The sequence below is a fragment of the Malus sylvestris genome, chromosome 2, assembly GCF_916048215.2.
Source record: "Malus sylvestris chromosome 2, drMalSylv7.2, whole genome shotgun sequence".
Taxonomy (NCBI): domain Eukaryota; kingdom Viridiplantae; phylum Streptophyta; class Magnoliopsida; order Rosales; family Rosaceae; genus Malus; species Malus sylvestris.
The window spans coordinates 676,756-702,187 of NC_062261.1; the positions used below are offsets into that span (position 1 = coordinate 676,756).

At 41.8% G+C, this 25,432-nt stretch overlaps 2 long non-coding RNA genes and 1 pseudogene across 3 annotated transcripts; 2 read left to right on the forward strand and 1 right to left on the reverse strand.

Moving 5' to 3' along the window:
* Nucleotides 1-19: 19 nt before the first annotated feature.
* LOC126613985 (uncharacterized) lies at nt 20-3,939 on the reverse strand (annotated as a pseudogene).
* Nucleotides 3,940-5,701: 1,762 nt separating this feature from the next.
* On the forward strand, nt 5,702-6,041 carry LOC126614006 (uncharacterized). The gene is made up of 2 exons (XR_007620249.1): nt 5,702-5,760; nt 5,940-6,041. It is a non-coding gene; the product is annotated as an uncharacterized LOC126614006 (long non-coding RNA).
* Nucleotides 6,042-15,398: 9,357 nt separating this feature from the next.
* Nucleotides 15,399-16,522, forward strand: LOC126614003 (uncharacterized). 2 transcript variants are annotated; one of them, XR_007620246.1, is made up of 3 exons: nt 15,399-15,761; nt 15,845-15,942; nt 16,026-16,093. It is a non-coding gene; the product is annotated as an uncharacterized LOC126614003 (long non-coding RNA). The 2 variants fall into 2 exon arrangements; XR_007620245.1 differs by lacking the exon at nt 16,026-16,093 and adding an exon at nt 16,118-16,522 and having other exon boundaries at nt 15,408-15,761.
* The last annotated feature ends 8,910 nt before the right edge of the window (nt 16,523-25,432 follow it).

Here is a 25,432-nt window from a genome sequence, read left to right on the forward strand (position 1 = left end):
GCGGACTTTGACACTGGTGTGTTCATAATTAGCATCAGAAGCCAAAAGCAAGAGTGCCTATATATTACGACCTGCAACGGGGGAATGAAACATTTTAGTAATAAGCAGAGAAAATACAATAGACAGGAGAAATAGCACCAGAAAAGATAAAAGCCAAAAACCTTGGTTTTCTGTATCTACAAACAACTGAGAGATGGATATAATTTTTACCTGACAAACAGGGTAGCACTAGATCAGGAAATCTCTGATTTTGAGACTGGTGTGTTTATAAATAAATAGCATCCAAAGGCAAAAGCAAGAGGCCTTATGGACTTTCAACTGCCCCAAAAACGAAACATGTTAAACATAAGACAAGATAAGACAGAAAAAAAGGGCACCGGAAGGAAAAGATAAAACCAAAAATCTAATCTTGGTACTCTGATCCATAAGAGACAGAAGGAATTTACCTGACAACGCGTGCAGCATTAGTTCAGGAAACCGCTGATTTTGAACTTCGGTGCTCGTAAACAGGATCAAAGGAAAAGGCAAGACCTCTTATTTATCTCCAAACCTAGGCACCGGGACATCTGGGTTTCCAATTGCCTATGAAATGAAATATTATGTTTGTTAAGAATTAGCAAAGACAGAGAGAAAGAAACAGTAGGGAAAAAGGTAAAATGAAAACTATAGCCAGTCCAATCCAACTAGATAAAAGGCATACACCAAGGAAAATATTGCCTCGAAGATAGTTGCTTTTTAATGAATTCTTCATATATGCGTATGTCAAACATGAAAAACAAGTGCACCAGATTCACGTAGCATGGTGATATGTATATATGTGTGTGTGTATGAGAAGCTAAAACAGAATACCAACTGCACCACAGCGGCAGATGTAAGCCAGCATGCATGCATTCATTCAGTAATTAGGATGATGTTCGAATGAGGATTTGGAATCACCAACTGACAACTGCACTGGAAATGAAGCATAGCATCATCCTAGTTAATACTAATGACAGAACAAAACACAATTTTAACTAAATGCTCAAGCAGATCTATCAGTCTGTCATGGTAACTTAATGAAAAGTTCTTACTTGTATTAATCCACCCTTTTAAGAAAACTTAGATCAGAATCTAACACCACCACAAAAGCAAGAGGCTTTATTTGTTTGTTGTAAATTCAAAAAACACGCAAAAACTCTTGAATAAATAACAAGTCTTAGTGCTTTTTAATCAAATCAATTCCATTCAATTCAATTCATAAAAAACAAATAAATTTTAACGTCTGAATCTCAGGCACCAGAGAGAGGGATTTGTTGCTATACCTAAAACAGCGAAGCAAGAACCAAAATTTAGATATCAGACACTGAGTTTAACCACCCACCGCTGAATCTGACTCAGAAATGAAATGAATCGCAAATCCAATTTCCCTCCCTGGCTCAGTCTGGCGGAAGCGGAAGCAGTGGCGGTGGTGGCCGCTGCGAGAAATGAAACCCTTAGCCGGCGGCGAGAAGGATAAGGATCGTCGGAGAACGCCGGCGGAGCCGTGCTTGGGTTTGGTCACCGACGGGATTGGGTGAGCGCCGAGGATTGTGCTGGTGGTATTTCAATTAGTTTCCCCGTGTTGAAATCATTATCACTTGGCATTTTTTTGGCAGAAATTTTCGGGTGTTTACTTTCCATTTGAAACACGAAATCTAAAATTAAAAATTATTAAAAAAAGATTAAGTACCTAATTGATCCCAAACATTTCAAATAAGTACCCAATCTAAACTTATTAGAGATGTCACATTCATTATGCCCACTTAATTTGTCTTTTAAATATACACGTGGCAACAATGGATGCCACTTTTTAGCTTAACTAGGCACCAAAATAATAATAAAATAACTTCAAAAAAGATATAAAAATGAATAAATAAAAATTTCCCAAATATAACCAGAAAATAAAAATGAAAAACGAAAAATAACAAGCCTCCACTACCTCCAAGCTCAACGTATGACCACCAAAACCCCAACCTAACCTTTATATTCAAAACACAAAAACATGATACAAACATTCATCTGTTTATTTTACCAAATCAAGTTGAGAGGTTTGGCCTGGGCTCGCCACGTTGTGGTAGTTGACGGACTGGTGTCGGCCACCACGGAAGCACAAATGGAAAGAGGTGCAAACAACAGATTGTCTGATTTGTAGACACCTTTGACATCTCTCTTGTACGAGTATTGCACCTGATAACGTCTTTCTTGTTCCAGTCTCTGGTACTATCTATAACCAGATACACCAAATCCTCATTATTCGGGTCGAAAACAACCGCTCTAATATGATTTATATTTGGACTAATCACAACCATTTCTTCATCCCCCAAGTATACGCTCTTATAACGTCTCACACACAAACTGCCTGCTCCACCGTGGATCATGACCGTCTGATCACCTACCTTTGCTTCATACACCTCCCAAATAGACAGAGTGCGAGTAGGAGAGTAGTACTCGCACATCCACTGACGCCCGTCAAGCGTAACTAGGGAATCCATTAAACCGGAATCCCACTCGCCACACTCACTGAAAAAGCATTTATAATGAGTTCTAGTATTATCACTGTTGTCGATCATGAACGGATCAAACCCAATAAGAAACTCTCCTCCACCGCCCAGCCAATACATCATTTTGTTGGAAGCAACGCCAATACTCTCTCTACACAGGTCTCCTACCGCGATGGCGGATGGGGATGACAAAACGAACTCCCTCCATTCACCGGTCTCCGAAAAGAAGATCTGTGCTTCGATTTCGCAGGAAACTACATCATCATCGTCATCATCATCAACACGAGGGTCAATTAATCTCACAACCCTGAACTTGTACTCCGCATTAAGCTGGATGATGTCCCCTTGCTGATCATCTTTCTTATAGTCATAGAAGGGAAGATCGCAGGTGAACCCCACCGTTACATAACTGTAGACTTGAGGTGGGGGAGGAAGAGGAACCCACTGGACTGTGTGTGGATTGCAGATGTAGTAATCGCGCTGACTATACTCGCTTGCGCAGCACAAAACTAAGTCGTTGTAGGCACCTACCACAATTGGCTCTTGTTTCAAACCGTGGATGCTCACAAGCCCTTTGAACAACTGAGCTAGGGGCCTAGAGGATGGTGAAACTCTACTAAGGAATTCCTCCCCTTGTATGCTTATGGCAGAACCTGTTGGCTTTTTCTTACGATTCCTTTGAACACATAGAAAAAGGCGGATAAAATGAGGATCTGATAGGAGACTGCACCAACGCTTGGAAACAAGCTTGCATTGAGAAACGGACTTAAAACAAGGGAGTCTACAAAGGATTTCAACCAATAATGACTCTGGCAGATGATCAATATTATTGTCCCGCAATATTGATGATGTCCTTTTCAATCTTATTGGGGGAAGAATATTAGCATAGGCCGGTACTGCTCTAGGAGATAACTGGGTTGTTCTACTGCAGACTCCATCAGTGGCAATTGTACCATTAAGATCTCTCATGGAGACCGGCAAAATCGAAGTCAATTTGCTTGGTGTAGGCGTTTTTACCTGGACAAGACTTATGCATGTTATTTTAACTCTACATAAAAAAAGGTTGCCATAAACACATTTTTTTTATCAAGAAAAAACAAAAAGATACAGTACTATGCTATGGAGAAGGATCGTTACCTAACAAAGGAGCGAAATTTCAATCGGCTGCACAATTCACAACCTTGCATCTCGAATGTCGTGTGTGGATTTGAAATCACCGAAACACATTAATAGGCAAGGCAAAAGAACACGACGACTGCAAAAACACCAGAAGTGTGAAACAAAAAAGCAAAAGCCAAAAAGAAGATCCGAACAGGCAAAATTGTCCTAAAGTTGGACTTGCTCAAGCCTCTTGAGGCATATATATTTAAAATTCTTTAATTATTAAAGGGGGCACATATCAATACGACGGAAGGAAAACTTGGGTGAAAATAATAATAACAATAACAGGAACAGACACTTAAAAGTTTCCTACATACAAACTAGATGCTAATTCATCCACAACTGCACCATACGCTAGAAGCCAGCTGGTCAGGGGCGATTGGTCCAACCTCAGCTTTCAAGGCAAATACAAGTGCAAGCACACTACCTAGCCTGCAGCTATTCCTCCACCATGGTAAGCTAGGTGGTAACGCAAAACAGGTAGGGAAAAGACATTTGAAGAGGAAAACAAGAAATATGATACTTTTCATGATTTCTAAACACTTAATAATTTGATCCTTAAGCTTTTAAATGAAACTGCATAAAAAGAGTAGTGGCTTTGTGCTGACAAAGTACAGACAAAAGGATTTTACCTAACAAAGCCAGCCAATATTAGATCAGGCAACCAATGAATCTGAATCTGACTCGGCAGTGTAACTTTTATTCCCTCCTCTGAAACATATTCACAATCTGGCCGCCGGATGTGAAGAAGGAAAAAAAAAACACCCCATAGTACTGCAAGTTCATTTCAATCCAAAACTTGCACTCTGAGTAATCGCAATTTTTCATGACATTAGGAGAGAGAACAAAGCCAGAAATCACTTTGTTCTAATAACTGGAAATATTAAAGAGCATAGGAAATGAGGTAATATTATCTCCCAGACAGTCGTCCTCCCATAATCTAATACCTTCACCATTGCCCAGGACAAACTCGCAACAGCTCGAAAAAGAAGGGTAATTGGAAGACATGTCTTTCCAAGGATTCCATGTGGAACCTCCCATAACAATCCTGGTGCCCCACCTATTAACCATCCCGTATTTACTCCGAATCACAGCATACCAAAGGGATAGGAAAGAGAGGATTTTACCTAACAAAAGGGTAGTACAAGATCAGCACACCACTGACTTTGACACTGAAGTGCTCAAATAGTATCAAAAGGCAAAATAGAGAGCCTCTTATTTATTTCAACTGCATGGGGGGTGATGAAACATGTTAAGCATACAAGAAGCGAGAAATGGCACTGGAACAGATAAAAACCAAAAACCATGGTTTTCTGCATCTACAAACCTGACAAAGAGGGTAGCACTATATCAGGAAATCGCTGATTTTGACACTGCTGCGTATATAGCATCAGAAGGCAAATGCAAGAGTCTCTATATGTTACAACCTGCAACAGGGGAACTGAGACATGTTAGTAATAAGCAGAGACAAGACACGAGAAATAGCACCGGAAAAGATCAAATCCAAAAACCTTGTATAATTGAATCTACAAAAGACTCGGAGATGGATTTTATTTTTACCTGACAATGAGGGTAGCACTAGATCAGGAAACCGCTGATCTTGACACTTGTGCTTCATAAATACCATCAAAGGCAAAAGCAAGAGCCCCTATATTTACAACCTGCAACAGGCGAAATGAAACATTTTAGTAATAAGAGAAACAAGACACTAGAGAAATAGCTCCGGAAAAAATAAAAGCCAAAAACCATGGTGTTCTGCATCTACAAACAACTGAGAGATGGATACAACTTTTACCTTATAAAGAGAGTAGCACTAGATTAGGAAATTGCTGGTTTTGATACCGGCGGGTTCATAAATAGCATCAAAAGGAAAAAAGCAAGAGTCCCTATATATTACAACCTGCAACGGGAGAATGAAACATTTTAGTAATAAGCAGAACAAGACAGTAGAGAAATAGCACCGGAAAAGATAAAGGCCAAAAACGATGGTTTTCTGCATCTACAAACGACTGAGAGATGGATTTTATTTTTACCAGACAGAGAGTAGCACTAGATCAGGAAATTGCTGACTTTGACACTGGTGTGTTCATAAATAGCATCAAAAGAAGGAAAATGTTACAACCTACAACGGGGGAATGAAACATTTTGGTAATAAGCAGAGACAAGACAGTAGAGAAATAGCACCGGAAAAGATAAAGGCCAAAAATGATGGTTTTCTGCATCTACAAACGACTGAGAGATGGTTTTTATTTTTACCAGACAAAGAGAGTAGCACTAGATCAGGAAATCACTGACTTTGACACTGGTGTGTTCATAAATAGCATCAAAAGCAAAAGCAAGAGTCCCTATATATTACAACCTGCAACGGGGGAAATGAAACATTTTAGTAATGAGCAAAGAAAATACAATAGATGGTAGAAAAAGCACCGGAAAAGATAGAAGCCAAAAATCTTGGTTTTCTGCATCTACAAAGTATGAACGACTGAGAGATGGATATAATTTTTACCCGACAAAGAGGGTAGCACTAGATCAGGAAATTGCTGATTTCGAGACTGGTGTGTTTATAAATAGCATCCAAAGGAAAAAGCAAGAGGCCTTATGGACTTTCAACTGCCCCAAAAATGAAACATGTTAAACATAAGACAAGATAAGACAGAAGGAAAAGGGCACCGGAAGGAAAAGATGAAACCTAAAATGTTCTGATCCATAAAAGACTGAGAAGGAATTTACCTGACAACGCGGGCAGAATTAGATCAGGAAACCTCTGATTTGAACTTAGGTGCTCGTAAACAGGACCAAAGGAAAAGGCAAGAGCTTATTTATCTTCGAACCTAGGCACTGGGACATCTGGGTTTCCAATTGCAGTACGAAATGAAATATTATGTTTGTTAAGAATTAGCAAAGACAAAGAGAAAGAAACAGCAGGGAAAAAGGTAAAACTAAAACTAGAGCCCGTCCAATCCATCTAAATAAAAGACACATTTCAAGGAAAATATTGTCTCAAAGATTGTTGTTGCTTTTTAATGAATTCTTCATATATGCACATGAAAAACAAGTGCACCAGATTAATGTAGCATGTTGATAATGTATGTGTGTGTGTGTGTGCGTGTGCGCACGCGCGCGTATGTGTATATGCGAAGCTAAAACAGAATACCCACTGCACCACACCGGCCAATGTAAGCCAGCATGCATGCATTCATTCAGTAACTAGGATGATGTTGTTTGAATGAGGATTTGGAATCACCAACTGACAACTGCACTGGAAATGACGCATAGCATCATCCTAGTTAATAATAATGACAGAACAAAACACAATTTGAGTAATTGCTCGAGCAGGTCTGTCTGTCTTTCAGTCTGTCATGGTAACTTATTGAAAAATTCTTACTTGAATTAAGCCACCCTTTATAAAAACTTAGATCAGAATCTAACATCACCACGAAAGCAAGAGGCTTTATTTGTTTGTTGGTGAAATAAATTCAAAAAGCACACAAAAACTCTTGAATAAATAACAAGTCTAGTGCTTTTTAATCAAATCAAATCAATTCAATTCAATTCAATTCAATTCAGTTCAGTTCAATTCAATTCAGTTCAGTTCAATTCAATTCATAAAATCAAATAAAATTAATGTATGAATCTTAAGCACCCATGAATCTCAAGCACCAGCAATTCATAAAATCAAATGAATTCATGTATGAATCTTAAGCACCCATGAATCTCAAGCACCAGAGAGAGGGATTTGTTGCTATACCTAAAAAGCAAAGAAAAAAAACCAAAAATTTAGATATCAGGCATTGAGTTTAACCACCCACCGCTGAATCTGACTCAGAAATGAAATGAATCGCAAATCCAATTTCCCTCCCTGGCTCAGTCTCTCGGAAGCGGAAGCGGTGGCGGTGGTGGCCGCTAGGAGAAATGAAACCCTTAGCCGGCGGCGAGAAGGATAAGAATCGTCGGGAAACGCCAGCGGAGCCGTGCTTCGGTTTGGTCACCGACGGGATTGGGTGAGCGCCGAGGATTGTGCCATTGGTTTTCAATTTTTTCCCTTAATTTTTTGAGTAAATTGTACAAATGGTCCCTCAATTTTAATCAAATTGGAGCAATGGTCCCTCAACTAAAAATCCATTACCATTGGTCCCTCAACTTATCAAAATGTGTAGCTATAGTCCTTTTTATCAATTTTGTCAAAATTTTGTCAAAATAAGCTAGGTTGGAATGACCATTTATATAATTAGGGTTCATTAACTCATCAAAGTGTATAATTATGGTTCTTTTTGTCAACTATGTCAAAAAATTTGTCAAAACAAGTTATATTGGAAGGACCATTGCTACAAGTGGGTTAAAGTTAAAAGACCATTTCTCCACTTGAATTAAAGTTCAGGGACCAATGGTAATGGATTTTTAGTTGAGGGACCATAGCTGCACGTTTTGATAAGTTGAGGGACCAAAGGTAATGGATTTTTAGTTGAGGGACCATTGCTCCAATTTGATTAAAGTTGAGGGACCATTTGTACAATTTACTCTAATTTTTTAAGCGCAACGCCATTAGCTTCCACGTGTTGAAACCATTATCACTTGGCTGTTTTTTGGCAGACTTTTTCGGGTGTTAACTTTCCATTTTATTTTTTCCGAACGATAATATTTACATTAGGAGGGAGAAAATATAGTTGGTGGGCTAAATCTCATAACGAATTATTAATAATATGATTTAAAATCGTTTATAGAGAGAATTGAACAAAAAAAAATTTATTTAAGCAAAGATGAATATCATTGAACCGTCGTACTAAATGACAACATTCATTTGAAACACAAGAAATCTAAAATTAAAACTTATTACAAAAAGATTAAGTACCTAAAACTCTCCAAACTTTTTAGTATCATTCCAAATTAGTCTCATACATTCCAAACAAGTATCCAACCTAAACTTATTGAAATTGTCACATTCATTAAGCCCAATTAATTTTTATGTTAAATATACATGTGGCAACAGAGGATTAAGAATTCAAATACGATTTCAAGGTGATTTTTTCTGCTCATTTGTCGCTTCTTGGCTAGTAAAGCTTTCAATTCTTCTTTTGTGGGGAGAGGGGGTGAAGATGATGGTGGCCTCATCATGACACTACATATTATTTCAGCACTCTCCATGACCTTCTCCTCAATGTCAGCGGCTTGAATTGTAGGTGGAGTTGGTGGTTGTGCGCTGGGTTTGGAGGTGTTGGCCTGATGGGAGTGGTGGTGACCGTTAATTGGTGAAGGCTATACTTCCATGACCTTCGATTATTTTTATAGATAAAGTAAACTCAAGCTACTAAAAGAAATTTAACTGAGTTTGATGGATGTCACATTTTCAATATATTGGGTACTTGTTTGAAATGTTCAAAAAATTTGAGACCTATTTGGAATGACATTAAAAGGTTTGGGGGTTTTAGGTACTTAATCTTAAAAAATATATGCAATAGTATTTTACTTAGACTAAAACCCAGTTAACAACAACAACGATAAAGCCTTTTTCACCTATGTGGGGTCGGTTGTATGAATTATGGAATGTCATTATGCTCGGTCTTGTGACATGCCTTCCCTTAACTCCAATTATTCTATATATCTTCTTAGAGTCTCTTTTCAAGTATTTCTAGGTCTTCCTCTACCCTTATGCCCTGGACCTCTCTCGTAAAGACACCTTCTAACTGGAGCATTCGTAGGTTTGCTATTCACATGTCCAAACCACCTTCTAATTGAGGCTACTTCTACATTACCTTGAATATCCTCATTCCTAATCTTGTCATTTCCTGTGTACCCACACCTTCATTGAAACATTATAATCTCTGCCACACTCATTTTGTGCTCGTGTTGATGCGTTCTCATCACCAAAGCATTCTCATATGTACCGAGTCTTTTCCCATTATGCTCCACCCACATAAGCCATAAGCCAATTCATTAAGACCTAGTTTGGGAGTGAGGTGCTTAAAAAAAAAAGCACCCATGAAAAAAACCTATGAGGGTTTTAGGTGTTTGGTAAACTGAAAAAAATGGCTTATTTTGGAAGCTGCTGTGAGAATAAGCTGAAATCAAAGGAAAAAGCTAAAGCTGCTATTTGCAGCTTTAGAAAACTGGCTTTTTTTCAAAGCACACGGAGCTACAGTGCTTCTTTAATGAAAAGACCCACTATTAGATTGCTTTTTTTTTTCCAAAAGCACTTTTACAAAAAAGTTTACCAAACACTCTGCTGATTTATTTCACAGCCGCTTATTCTCACAGCAGTTTTTTTTCAAAGCACAACAATACCAAACCAGCCCTAATTAGAATTACCTTCTCACATCTTATAGTTTTCGGATACCAAGGATACTCCAAATTATATTTTTTGCGTATATTATGGATATGTTAGTTTTATGGTATCAACAACTTTATGCTACCAACAACTAATAATTCTGAAAATAAATAATAATAAGAAGCAGAAGAAGAATAAATATGACAAAATAAGGAATATATACATAATAAATTTGATTTTGACTTTAACTCAGGAATATATACATAATACATTTTCACCAAATTAGATAAAGAATTTTGCCTTGTGTAAGTGAGAGTTTCAAATTTTTAATGGTATTAGAGAGAGGTTGACTCAAATTTGAAGTCAACTTTTTAAGGGTATTAATGATGGTGCTGGGCACAAGTGCTAATGCTCACATTACTCCTGATCTACAAAACCTGGTAAACCCAAAGGAGTATAACGGTAATGATGGTGTTGGTGGTGTAGGTAATGATTATGGCATATTAATCTCCCATTGTGGTTCTAACAAAATTTGCACTGATGCTTGCTCATTTGATATCCAAGATATTCTTCACTGTCCTAAAGCTACCACTTGTATAATATCTGCCCATAAGTTTGCTTTGGACAATGACTGTTATTTACTAATTTTTCCACACTTTTTTCTTGTTAAGGACCTCAAGACCCGGATGACGCTTTTCCGAGGGAGATGTGAGAATGGCTTATATCCATTTTCTGGTGGCAATGGACATCTCCAAAATCCAGTCACAGCCTTTCTGGGTGTTAGAGTGTCGGCTCAAAAATGGCATGCTCGCCTTATGATAAGCTTTTTAAAAAACAGCCAAAATATGATATGCTTAAAATATTTGGTTGTCAATGTTTTCCCTGGTTGATGCCGTATACACACAATAAACTTCAATAGAAATCTAAATCATGTGTGTTTTTAGGTTATTCTTTGAATCATCAAGGCTATAAATGTATGGATTTGTCCACAAGACGAGTATATGTGTCTCGCCACGTGTTATTCAATGAAGACTGTTTTCCTTTTCAAGGACTCACATCTTCCTCCGAGAGCGTTCAAACGTAAGGTATTTCACATTCACCAGATCTCTTATTCAATTTTCCTCTAATTAATGCCCCTTCTTTGACCGAGATACCTACTCCCATACAATTTACAAACACCAACCATCACCACACCACAAATCCCATCCACATCTGCCAACCCGTGCCAAAGAGTGAACCTGCCTCATCCTACCTCTATCACCCCATGCCGAATAGTAACCCAACCTGCAAACCCACGCCAAACTCTCTTCCACCCTGCTCCTACTTCTTCACCTATTCAAACAGACCAACCCGATGTGACCTCATAACCTAGACCTTCTTCACCTATTCAAACTGACAACCCCGATGTGACTTCACACCCTAGTCCCATAGGTTCCTCTCCCGTGTTAAATGAGCAAGCTACAGTAAGTGAAGAACCTCTGCTAGTGCCTCACGAGGCTTCTATTGACCCACCACACTCTATGACCACACGTTCCAAGTCGGGAATACATAAACCAAACCCTAAGTATGCTATGTGTTGATGCACAAAATCAGCGAAGACTTTGGTACAACAGAAAGTGTCAGGTTTTGTGACCTTCGCTTGTTTTCTTCGGTCACTAGTGAGGATAAGTACGTAAATGAATAGAGACAGAGAAGCAAACACAGGATGTACGTGGTTCACCCAGATTGGCTACGTCCACGGAGTAGAGGAGTTCTTATTAGTAGTGAAGGGCTTACACAAGTACAAAGGATCAAGCTCTCAATTTAGTGAGTTCTTGTGAATGATTTAACACAAAATGGCATTAGGCCATATTGTGGGGGAATGACCCCTATTTATAGAAAAACTTGTAGCTTTGTCACATTGACATGTGTCATGTTATGATTGGTTCTTGATGTCGACACGTGCTGCGCTCTGATTGGCTTCTAATCTTGACACGTGTCGAGTAGTGATTGGCCTCCTGGTCGGAGGGGAACTCTTCTGGGTCCTTGACAGTATAGCGTTGGCCGGTGCTCGGTAGTTTCGGGATTGGTCAAGTATGGTACAAACAGTGCTCCCCTAAGTTCCCGAGTGAGGGAAACTCCTCGGTTGGGGACTTGCAAGATCCAATCCCTTGAGTAATCACGAAACTTCTAAGTACCGAAGTGTGGTCTGATCTTCATCTGCCCTTCTCTGGAAGTACCTTTCCTCCATCCGGGAATGGTGTATCTAGCTGATGTTGACGCACAAGGTAATGTATCAATTTCACTTGAAGCTTAGTTGTAGTTTCGGGCTTAGTCAAGTGTGATACAAACCCTATAGTAGGAGTCCCCCAAGTCGCCGAGCTAGGAGATCTGCCGAAAGAGGTGACAGACAAGGTAAGCAGTCAAACTTCCAAGTAAGCAACCCAGGATCAGAGGTTTGACTTCGGCTTCCGGTTGATTGTTCTCATTCTCCTTGTCTCTCATTCAACTGCGAGGATAAGGAGAAGCAAATGGATAAGAGATGATATGAGATACTTTTGCTTTTGAAGAAGTAACTTTCCACAGGCTTATTCTTGAACTGTGCTGGAGGGTTTTCTGGTGCCCTTCAGAGTATAAGGCCGACTAAAAAATTTGAGGGTCAAAACAAGTCCATCAAATCTAGAGTACGTTCGACCTTGATGATATGGGATACTTTTGCTGTTGACGGAATAATGAATGTGGTATGGAAAGGTGTCGTGCTGTAGTGATCTGTTTCAGCTCACCGTTGAACCTTCTGCTTCAATCTTTTGCATGGCAGAAGTGGTGTGCAACCTTTGCATTTAAATGGTCCTTCAGAACATTCCTTCATAGTGACTCATCCACGCTTGGCAGCTTCAGTGTAAAGAGCCAATATCTGATCAACTGTCATGAGGTATTTGCCGGTGGAATTCGTGACCTTGACAGCAGTTGAGGATGAGTACTCGAGAGCAATGCTAAGTAAGCAACCAGGCAAAGGCTCCAGGCAGTCAGTTCCAAATTAGAGGTTTGATTTCAGATTCCGACTGACTGCTCTCTTTCTCCTTGTCCTGCAGGTGTGGACAAGGACAAAGACAAAGACAGGGAGAAAGCATGATATGGGATACTCTTGCTTTCGACCCTGATGATATGAGATACTCTTGTTCTTGGTGTGGCTTATTTGCTGAGGTATTATCGGGGGGAAATAAAGCTGAGTATTTCGAGAGGTTATGTTGAGGGTGCCTTTTCGAATGCGAGAAAGGGTTGAGCATTTTTGCAGGTTTGCCTGTCCGTTGAGGAGGGAGGTCAATGTATATAGGGATTTCCCAATAACAAGTAGTAATGTTATTCCTTTACCCTTCTTGGTCACAGCAATGTAGTGGGAGCTGCCAGCTTCACGTGTTTTAATTTTGTCAGAGCACTTTGAAAAAGTGGTATGTGGTATCTGGAAAGCTGATATTACGTGTGAAGATTACAGACAAGCTTTATCTAAGGAAATCTGGCTCTCGAAGTTCTGAGAGTTGTGCCTCTTCGGTTTTCGAACAAGCAATCCCGTCGAGGATCTGACTCTCGAGATTCGGAAAGCGGTGCTACTCCGGTTTTTGAGAAAGTAATTATGTTGGGAGTCTTTTCTCGAATGTGAGTAAAGGTTGGACGTTCTTGCCAACCTGTCTTGCCGCAAAACACGGAGGTCGACACACATAGGGACTTTCCAGTTGTCAAGCAGTGGTGCTGTTCCTTTACCCTTATGGGTAATAGTAGGGTAGCTGGAACTTCGAAATTCTCGTGCCTAAACTTTGTCAGAGATCTTTGACAAAGTTATATGTGGTACCCGAGGAGTTGATGGTGCATATGGAGAGCGGTGATTGAACAGTAAGATTCACGTGCTTTCTACTTCACCAGAAATCTTCGACAGATTGCCCGTAATTTCCGCAAAGCTGAGTGTGCATGTGACAGGTGCTGACGAGGCTGAAAAAGCAGGTGCTTCTTCGATTTCTGAGATCGGCCCTCGTGGTCTCTGAGCAGCCCAGCTTTTGAGAAAGCAAACGTCTCTTCGATTTCTGAGATCGGCCCTCGTGGTCTCTGAGCAGCCCAGCTTTTGAGAAAGCAAACGCCTCTTCGATTTTTGAAGCTCCGTCGAGTGCAGATTTTTATAGAGGCTGGCATTAAGTTCCACAGCACACTTGAATCTCTACCAGTAGAATCTCATTTCTTGCACTTCTAAGATCTTGATTTGTCTGACCTCTTCCTTCTTCAACACATTTGAAAATGTCTGGACCCTCCGACCGTCGTTTTGACTTGAACCTTGGAGAAGAGACAGCCACGCCTTCTCCAGACAACATATGGCGCCCATCCTTCATATCCCCTACTGGTCCTCTTACCGTTGGGGATTCTGTGATGAAGAATGATATGACCGCTGCAGTGGTGGCCAGGAACCTTCTCACTCCCAAAGATAACAGACTACTTTCCAAACGGTCTGATGAGTTGACTGTTAAGGACTCTCTGGCTCTTAGTGTTCAGTGTGCAGGTTCTGTGTCTAATATGGCCCAACGCCTATTTGCTAGAACCCGCCAAGTTGAATCATTGGCTGCTGAAGTGATGAGTCTCAAACAGGAGATTAGAGGGCTCAAGCATGAGAATAAGCAGTTGCACCGGCTCGCCCATGACTATGCTACAAACATGAAGAGGAAGCTTGACCAGATGAAGGAATCTGATGGTAAGGTTTTACTTGATCATCAGCGGTTTGTGGGTTTGTTCCAAAGGCATTTATTGCCTTCGTCCTCTAGGGTTGTACCTGGTAATGAAGCTTCAAATGATGAACCTCCAATGCCTCCTCCTTCTGGGGTTTTGTCAAGTACTGAGGCTCCGGATAACCACCCTCCGGTGCTTTCTCTTTCTGGGGCTCTACCGACTGCTGAGACTTCCCCTAAGCAACCTTTGTGAAGGCTCACTTTTGTTTGTTTATTTTGACTCATGTATATGTACATATTTGTGGCTTATCGAAAATATTAATAAATAAGCTTTGCTTCATTTCAACATATTGTGTTAAATACACCAAAGCCTTCTTCATAAAGTTCTTTGAATTTTTGCTTTTGTTGAAACCTGTATTGTTGAAGCTTTGTGAGTGAAGCATGTAGTTTGAGGTAGTGTTCCCTTAATTTCCCGAGTGAGGAAAACTTCTCGGTTGGAGACTTGAAAAATCCAAGTCACTGAGTGGTTGTGAGACTGCCGAGTATCAAGGTGCAGTAGCATATGGTGGGAGTCCCCCAAGTCTTCAGGCGAAGAGAGTTGCCGAATGAGGTGTCTCGCGTGTTACTAATTTGTCAAAGTAACGAATCCTTGTTTCGATGTCACACATTCGTATATGCTTTATCTAAAAATATTTCCAACTTTTGTGTGTTTGATGCTGCATGCTATTGACTAGACAAGATCAAGTGCAATTAGTAGCTTTTCTCTCTTTTTCATCTTTTCTTTGGTGGAATTGCTTTTCGTTTCCACTAATCAGCCTGAGTGGATGCAAGATAACACCTTTCTCTATAGCTCAGATTGCAAAGTCGTCTTCATGAAAGTTTTTCCTTATCTTGTGAACTACAACATATCCAAATTTGAGATCCATCGGAGTAGTACAACTTCAGAAATTCAAGTATGATGAGTAACTGTTCATCAATGTTCTGTTAATCCGTCAGACTTGTTGTGAGCTTCGAAACTCCATTTTCTCTTGTTCAGATCAACATACTTTCTTCATCGAAGTTGTTCCTTAACTTGTGAACTACAACATATCCAAATTTGAGGTCCCTCGGAGCAGTATAACTCCAGAAATCCAGGTATGATGAGTGACTGTTTATCATTTGTCTGTCAACCCGTCAGATTTGTTGTGAGCTTTGAAACTCTATTTTCTCTTGCTCAGATCAGCATGCTTTCTTCATTGAAGTTGTTCCTCAGCTTGTGAACTACAACATATCCAAATTTGAGATCCCTCGGAGCAGTATAACTCCAGAAATCCAGGTATGATGAATGACTGGTTATTATTTTTCTGTCAACCCGTCAGATTTGTTGTGAGCTTCGAAACTCCATTTTCTCTTGTTCAGATCGGTATGCTTTCTTCATTGAAGTTGTTCCTCATCGACTCTTTCATAACATATCAAAAATTCAGGATGAACTAACGGTTAAATATTTCCAGATCTTCGAAACATCACAACAGCTTCGAAATCTGCAAGAAGCCGACTATCATGTTTGGAGCTTCAACACTGTAATTTCCGTCGCTCAAACAGAAATGGTTCCTTCTTGAAAGTTGTTCATATGCTCAAGAACTATAGGGTGTCTAAAATTCAGCTCCATTGGAGAAGAGCAGAGGTTGCAGAAATTTGATAGATGAAAGGAGGCGGAAGAGGGAGAGAGAGAAAAAGTCTCTTGGGTTGGATTTCTATTTTGGGGCAGATTCCAATTTTTGTAGCACCTTCATTATTGATGAATTGCTTGTACTTTTGTCCATTAAGAAACTTGGGACTTTGGCTTGTTGTTGGATCTATTATAATATGTTTGGGAACATATATAAGTGAATAAATAAGAAGGAAAATTTTGGGCCCTTGTGGGTGTAAAACAAAAAATGTTTATGTTTACCCAAGTGTTTTTGTACAAGTTCAAGGGCATCTTGGGTTTTGTGAACAAAATTTGTTTATTTGGAGCAAGGTTTTGTGTTGAAGCTTTGTAGGTGAAGCTTTGGTGTTGAAGCTTTCTAGGTGAAGCTTTGATGGTGAAGCTTTGTAGATGTAGCTTTGTAGATGAAGCTTTCTAGGTGAAGCTTTGATGGTGAAGCTTTGATGGTGAAAGTATGTAGAGGGAGCTTTCTAGGTGAAGCTTTTTTTTAGGTGAAGCTTTGTAGGTGAAGCTTTTTTTAAGTGAAGCTTTTCGGGTGAAGTTTTTTTTTTTGGGTGAAGCTTTTTAGGTGAAGCTTTGTGGGTGAAGCTTTGGAGGTGAAGCTTTTCGGGTGAAGCTTTTTGGGTGAAGCTTTTTAGGTGAAGCTTTGTGGGTGAAGCTTTGGAGGTGAAGCTTTTCGGGTGAAGCTTTTTGGATGAAGCTGTTTTTTTTTTTTTTTTTTTTTTTTTTTTTTTTTTGCGCTTGACACGGTCTTCATTTGCTTGTTTTGTAGTGACTGTGGAAGACGGATTGCTTTCTGATTGAGAAGGATTCCGGCATCGCTTGCTATGAATGTAAAAGAGTGAGGGCTGAGTTGGCTAAATTACCTCTTTATTGAATTCATTGCCAAATGGCCTTCATTACATAGGATGCCGAACGGCTATAGCTCAACACTTGTACATCGTGAGTCTATTTGTAGTAGTACTTCAAGTGATCAGCGTTCCATGGATGGCCAAGGGTCTTGCCATCGGAGTTTCTAAGTGTGTAAGAGCCAGGGCGACTGATGCCAATGACTTCATACGGTCCATCCCAGTTTGGACTAAGTGTGTCTTCACTCGGGACTCTGTCGCAGAGTAATCTTTTCTTTAAGACCCAGTCTCCTATTTTGAAAGAACGAGGCTTGACCCTAGAGTCATAATAGTTGGAGATGCGCTGCTTGTAGGTGACATTCCTCAAGTGAGCTTGGTTTCTGTGTTCCTCGACTAAATCCAAGTTGAGGGTGAGTTGTTTGTCATTTTCACTTTGAATGTAGTTCTGGACTCGGAATGTTGCTTGCTCGAGCTCAACAGGGACAACCGCCTCTGTGCCAAAGGCAAGTGAGAATGGAGTTTCTCCTGTTGAAGTCCGATATGAAGTGCGATATGACCAAAGAACTTGGGGTACAAATTCTGGCCAACAGCCTTTAGCTTTGTCCAAGCTGGTTTTCAAAGTGCGCTTGATTATTTTGTTGATGGCCTCAACTTATCCATTAGACTGGGGATGAGCTGGAGAGGCAAAGCATAAGTTGATGTTGAACTTAGAGCAGAACAACCTGAACCTCTTGTTGTCAAACTGTCGCCCATTGTCAGTGACTATCGCATTGGGAATGCCGAATCTACAAAGGATGTTCTTCCACACGAAGTCTTCTATCTTTGCCTCAGTAATGGTTGCCAAGGGTTCTACTTCGGCCCACTTTGTGAAGTAGTCCACTGCAACGACTGCGTAACAGACTTTGCCCTTCCCTGCCGGCATTGGGCCGATCAAATCAAGTCCCCACTGGGCGAAGGGCCAAGGGCTGATCATAGGAGTAAGAGGCTCTGGAGGGGAATGAGGAATAGCCGCATATCGTTGACATTTGTCACATGAGCGGGATACTTTGATGGCATCCTGGTGGAGTGTTGGCCAGTAATATCCTTGGCGAAAAGTCTTGTGTGCTAGGGACCGAGATCCAGCATGATCTCCACAGACTCCCTCATGTATTTCCCGAAGGACGATTTCCGCCTCGGCAGGCGTAAGACACCTTAAGTATGGCAGGCTAAAACCTCGCTTATAGAGTTGATCATTGACGATCAGGTAGCGGGTAGACTTATATCGAATTTGCTTAGCCTGGACTTTATCATTTGGGAGGATGTCATGAGCAAGGAAATTATAGATCGGGGTGATCCAACTATTCCCCTGTTGTAAGTTGCATACTTCTGCGGCCATGGTGCTTGGTGTTGCCAACAGTTCGACATGAATTTTTCTTCCAATCTTGTCTTCCACAGCCGAGGCGAGGCGAGCCAGGGCGTCTGCATGACTGTTTGCCGCTCGAGGAACTTGGGTGATCTGGTAGTGGAAGTGTTTGAGCAAAAGTTGTGTTTGCGCAAGATATGCTGCCATGGAGCTGTCCTTAGCATCAAAGTTGTTGGTAACCTGGTTGACCACCAATTGGGAGTCACTGAAAATATCAATTTGTTTAACCCCGAGGTGTTTGGCCAAACGTAATCCTGCTAGAAGGGCTTCATACTCGGCCTCATTATTTGATGCCTTGAATTTGAAACGAATAGCATACTCCATTGCTACTTTGTCGGGTGTAGTCAAGACTAGTCCCGCTCCACAGCCCTGTTGGTTGGATGAGCCATCAACATACAGACTCCATGCTGGGGTTGTTGGTTCTATCTTCTGAGCTTCCGGGGGTAATGAAGCCACTGCTTCAGGTGTAGAAGCAATGTCAACCGGATATGTGAAGTCGGCAATGAAGTCTGCCACTGCTTGGCCCTTCTCAGCTGGCTTTGGTTGGTAGGAGATGTCAAACTCACCCAACGCTATTGCCCATTTGATCATTCGCCCTGAAGTGTCAGGACTTTGGAGTATCTGTCGAAGAGGATAATTGGTAAGCACGATGATGGAGTGCGCTTGGAAGTAAGGGCGGAGTTTTCGAGCAGACATGACCAATGCCAGAGCCAATTTCTCAATGTTAGAGTACCGTGTCTCCGCATCTTGTAAGGCTTTGCTAGCGTAGTAGACAGGTCGCTCAATATTCCCATCCTTTCGAATGAGAACGGAACTTACGGTTGAAGCTGATACCGATAGGTAGATAATGAGAATGTCTCCTACCTCGGGCTTGGAGAGTAGAGGGGCTTTACTCATGTACTCCTTGAGGTTTTTGAATGCCTCGGCACATTCATCAGTCCATGTAATGTACTTCCTACTTCCCTTAAGTGCTTTAAAAAAGGGAGCACATTTGTCTGTGGCCTTAGAAATGAACCTGGTTAAGGCTGCCACCTTGCCAGTAAGGCTCTGGATGTCCTTTGAAGTTACTGGTTCCTTCATGTCGAGGATTGCTTTGATCTTCTCGGGATTAGCTTCAATGCCTCGTTGGCTAATCATGAAACCTAAGAATTTGCCAGAGCCTACGCCGAAGGCACATTTGTTGGGGTTTAACCTCATTCGATACCTCTTCAAAATAGTGAAAGTTTCAGATAGGTTGGTGATGTGTTGGTCAGCATGTTTGCTCTTGACTAACATATCATCAACGTAAACTTCCATGCTCTTTCCAATCTGCTCGGCGAACATTGAGTTGACTAGTCTCTGATAAGTCGCTCCTGCATTCTTTAGGCCAAAAGGCATGACTTTATAGCAGTATAGTCCTCTGTCGATAGTGAAGGCTGTGTGTTCTTGATCCGAAGGGTTCATGAGGATTTGGTTGTATCCTGAGTAAGCATCCATGAAGCTCAGGAGTTCACACCCGGCCGTAGAGTCTATAAGTCTGTCAATAAGAGGAAGAGGGAAGCTATCTTTCGGACACCCTTTGTTTAGGTCGGTGTAGTCAACACACATTCGCCACAAGACCTTTTGAAGCAAAAGACTTTCTTTGGTCGGATTTTTCTTAACAAGGACCACATTTGCTACCCATGTCGGGTAATTGACTTCGCGGACAAAGCCTATGCCTTTGAGTTTTTCAACTTCTGCTTTCATTGCCTCGTATCGTTCAGCGTCATAAGATCTTCGCTTCTGTCTCACCGGCTTGATCTTGGGGTCAATACTCAAACGATGACAGATGACATCGGGAGAGATGCCTGGCATGTCCTCATATGACCAGGCGAAGACTTCAGTGTTCTCTTTCAAAAAAGATATCAATGCTAACCGAAGGGGTGGTGACAATGTGGTGCCAATCTTCACCATGCGATCTGGATAATCTCTTGAGATAGGTACCTTCTCCAACTCTTCAGCAGGTTGGGCTTGCTGGGTGAAAGAGTCATCTCGAGGATCATCGGGTTGATTGTTGCTATCAGGAAGATCCAAGTTCGCTTCATCTAGGCTGGTCTTTGTGACTTGGTCATGTACAGACAGGGTTTCCTTGGGTCCGGGCAAGTGTTGTTGCTTAACTGAAGTGTTGTAACATGATCGTGCACTAAGTTGATCTCCTCTGATGTAGCCGTTGCCATGGGGGGTTGGAAATTTCATCAACAGCATATGCGTGGATACCATAGCCTTGAGATCATTGATGCCTGTGCGCCCAAAGATGACATTGTATGCCGTTGGGCAGTCAACCACTAGGAAGTTAGTGGTAATGGTAGCCGTGTAAGGGCCTGTACCAATAGTAAAGGGTAAATGTATGCTCCCTAAGGGTTGCACGATATCACCGGAGAAGCTTATCAGAGGAGAAATCGAGCGATCGAGCAAGTGTTCAGCTACACTGAGTGCCCTGAAAGCTTCGGCAAACATGATATTGACCGAAGCCCCTGTGTCTACGAGGATTCGTCGAACATCAAAGTTGGCTATGTGAGCCTCCACGATCAATGGGTCGTTATGAGGGTAGATGATGCCTCTTTCTTCCTCAGGGTAGAAACATATCGGATCCCAGTTAGGCTTTTGATACTTCCCTCCCCTGATGTCTTCCACGTGAAACACTTGGTGACCAGGCCTCAGAATTCGTTCACTGTTTTTCATGGCCCTATTGGAAGATTCAGATATGGGTGTGCCGCCGCTTATGGAATATATGACATTCACCTGGCGTTGGTTACGGTTATCCCTTTGAGGGTGAAGGAGGAATTGATCAATTTTTCCTTCTCGTGCCAAAGCTTCAATACGATCACGGAGGATGATACATTTCTCGCTATCATGGCCGTTATGCTCATGGTAGCAACAAAACATGCCCGCGTTATTCGGGGGCGTGTAATCTGGGTGCCTCGGCTTTGGCTTTGGTATCAGGTGAGCTATGCTGGGGTAAATGGCCGCGCATGTGGCATTCAAGGGCGTGTATGTCTCATACCTTGGGGTAGGGGGTATCTTGACGCGGGTTTGACCCACTGCATTGACTGCCTAGGGGCGAGCGTTATTGTGGCGATACCCTTGGTTATCGGGATAGTGTCCCTTACTCTTTTTACTGAAATGAGAGTGGTGAGGATGGAAATCCTTCCTCTTGCCTTGAAATTGATATGTCTGTTGATTCGGCGAAGCATTATGCAAGGCATGGGGAGGTGCCACTGCTGTTTGGAAAGTCGAGGTCTTCTCATTTAGGTGAGTCTGGCTTCCACCTCCCACTTGTTGATAAAGGATGGTTGTAGGGGGTTTCTCCTGATATGTCTTTGCCTCGGCGGAGGCATGGTTATAAGCCTGTGCCATCACCTCAGAGTAAGTCTTCCAAGTATTGGCATTGATCATGTATTTAAAGAAACAATCACGTAGGCCTGCCGTGAAGGCTTTGAGGGCAGTCTTGTCGTCTGCCTCGGCACACCGGGAATATTCATGGCTGAAGCGGCCAGCATACATACGTAATGACTCGTCTGGCTTCTGGCGGATAGTGTACAGGTCATCTGCAGAGTGCAAGCGATCGGTTTGGAAAATGTGTTGGGAAACAAATAGTTTCCTCAATTACTCAAATGAGTCTACCGTCTCAGGTGTAAGACGACAATACCAATTTAGAGCTCCGCCAGAGAGGGTGGAGGGGAAGAGAAGACATCGCTCTTCGTCGGTGTGCATCCGGTATGCCATGGTGGACTCAAAGAGGTTAAGGTGCTCAATCGGGTCCTCTTTTCCAGTATAAAGTTGCAAGCCAAGCTTTTGCTTTGTCTTTGCTTGAAGGGGGGTGTTGAGGATCCTCCTTGTAAGAGGGCCAGGCCTGGGTTGGTTCCAGTCAGGTATTTCAGCCTGACGTTCAGCCTTCAACTTGTTTACTTCCTCAAGAAGTTGTAGGACAAGGGGGTCCTGAGCGGAGTTATGTGCCACTGGAGCTTTCTTTCGTAAATCTCCATCTCCTCTTGGAATTAGGAAGGTTTGATCAAGGGCATGTGATTTTTCCCTGGACTCGTTGTACTGGCTTCCAGGGTATGTCTGTCGGAACACTTCTGAGTCCCCTGTACCCTCATGTCTCTCTAGGACTTGTTGCCCCTTCCCCAAATTGGTGGCCGGCTCGGGCCGTGGAAGGGGACCGAGTCTCTCAGAAATCCTTGGGTCATTGATCTTTGAGCTTATATGGATGGAATTCTCTCGACGTTGCTTCAGGAAATCCCGACAATCGCGAAAGACGGCTTTCGATCCTTCTGCCCCTTCAGCAAAGAGGTGTCTCCCTCCACTTCTCATGGTTCGGGTCGAAGCAACTGGGTTAAGAGAAGCCTCATGTTGATTATCAAGTCGAGGGGTAATCTGTTCCCTATCAGGGATATCTATGTCGAATGCATGTGACCCTCCATGTTGGAGGGCACCCAGTTGATGGTTGACTTCCACGGGGGCAACAAGCTCGCGTGTCTGAGCTTGCCTAGCTTCGTGGAGTGTCTCGAAGAGCTTCTCATATTGCTCCTGGAGGACCTCATTCCTCATTGCTATCTTGTTGTTCTGAGCTTCCAACTCATCGACTTTAGCTTGAAGAAGAACTCGTTTTCCTTCCTTCTTTCGTTGCTTCGCACTATGTGCAAGGGGGGTGTCATTCTGTGTGCTGTGCCTTCCTTCGCTTCCCATGTTGGAGAGGGATGCCTGATCAAAAGAAAGTGTACGAATGATAGAAACCAGCTTGACACAGCTGAAGAGAGTAGGAATAAGTGTCGTTTCCCACAGACGGCGCCAAATGTTGATGCACAAAATCAGCGAAGACTTTGGTACAACAGAAAGTGTCAGGTTTTGTGACCTTCGCTTGTTTTCTTCGGTCACTAGTGAGGATAAGTACGTAAATGAATAGAGACAGAGAAGCAAACACAGGATGTACGTGGTTCACCCAGATTGGCTACGTCCACGGAGTAGAGGAGTTCTTATTAGTAGTGAAGGGCTTACACAAGTACAAAGGATCAAGCTCTCAATTTAGTGAGTTCTTGTGAATGATTTAACACAAAATGGCATTAGGCCATATTGTGGGGGAATGACCCCTATTTATAGAAAAACTTGTAGCTTTGTCACATTGACATGTGTCATGTTATGATTGGTTCTTGATGTCGACACGTGCTGCGCTCTGATTGGCTTCTAATCTTGACACGTGTCGAGTAGTGATTGGCCTCCTGGTCGGAGGGGAACTCTTCTGGGTCCTTGACAGTATAGCGTTGGCCGGTGCTCGGTAGTTTCGGGATTGGTCAAGTATGGTACAAACACTATGCATGTTGCTATTATTGATGTTCCTGTTGAGCCTACGTGTTTTACTCAGGCAGTCAAATATCCAGAATGGAGAAATGCTATGGTCCAAGAATTCAAAGCATTGCAGCGCTGTGGGACATGGAGCTTGGTTCCATTTTGTGCAAGCATGAATGTTTTGCCCAACAAATGAGTGTTTAAAATAAAGAGGAATGCAGATGGCACCATTGAAAGACATAAAGCACGTTTAGTTGCAAATGGTTTTCATCAACAGGCTGGCGTGGATTACAGAGACCTTTAGTCCTGTTGTCAAACACAGTACCATAAGACTTGTTCTCGGTCTTGCAGTCTCCAAAAACTGGCATGTTCGACAGCTTGATGTGCAGAATGCATTTCTGCATGGCTATTTACGTGAAGAAGTATACATGAGACTGCCTGCGGGGTTTGTTGATAAACAGTTTCCCCACCATGTTTGTAAACTGCAGCGTTCCGTTTATGGTTTAAAACAAAGCTCCTAGGGCTTGGTTTCAACGCTTTTCTGAATTTTTGCTGCAACTTGGATTTCAAGAATCAACATGTGATTACAGTCTCTTTGTGTTTAATCAGAAAGGTATGTAACTCATCCTGTTAATCTATGTAGATGATATTCTACTTACTGGGAATAGTCTACAACAGATGGCACATTTGATTACCAAGCTACGGACCTTGTTTTCTACGAAAGATTTGGGAACTCTCCATTATTTTTTGGGTGTTGAAGTTAAGTATTTTGGGAATTGCATGCATCTCAGTCAATCCAGTGTACTATAACCCCTCAAAACAAAAACAAAATTAATAGTTAAACAGATACTGAAAAGGATGGCAATTATGTGTAAAAGCAGGTTTGTAGTAGTGATTGATATTCAGATTATGTAAAGCAAAAAAGGTATCCTAATCAGAGACTGTCAGAGCAACTGATCTGGAGAGTGCACCGAGGCTAGCATGTAATTACAGAACAAGAGTTTTAGGAAACTGAAACCTAGAAACATCAACCAGACACCAAAACTCAAACAATCCGACCTCTATGCCTTCACCCTTTCATGTAAGTGTGGTTTCGTGTCTCTGTAATGTTAGAAGGTTTTGAGTTTGTTTGATTGTCCGTTCTCATGTATTGTTGGTGGAACCAACTGGAGGGCTCAGATGTGAAAATGGTGAACCATTTGGCCTTTTCCTGTCATTTTATATTTAATATATTGTTGTAGGTTATCAAAACACTGAAAGCCGAGGTGTTGAAGGGGCAACACCAGATCGTCTTCAAAGAGTTTTTTACTTCAGAAGTTCCCTAGGCTTGGAAGGTGACAGAAAATATGGGAGCATGCTATGGTGTACAGGGAGATCAGCAGGTTTCGTGATCAATCTTTTCAACCTCCTGACAAGATCATCTGCAGATGAAGATATCAGAAGCATTATCTCCTGGAGAGGAGATAACGCTTCGTTCATTGTTCATAACTTCACCAACTTGCACAACCTTGTGAAAAAGTTGCATGGACAGACGCAATCTCAATGGCTGAAGGATTTGAATGGC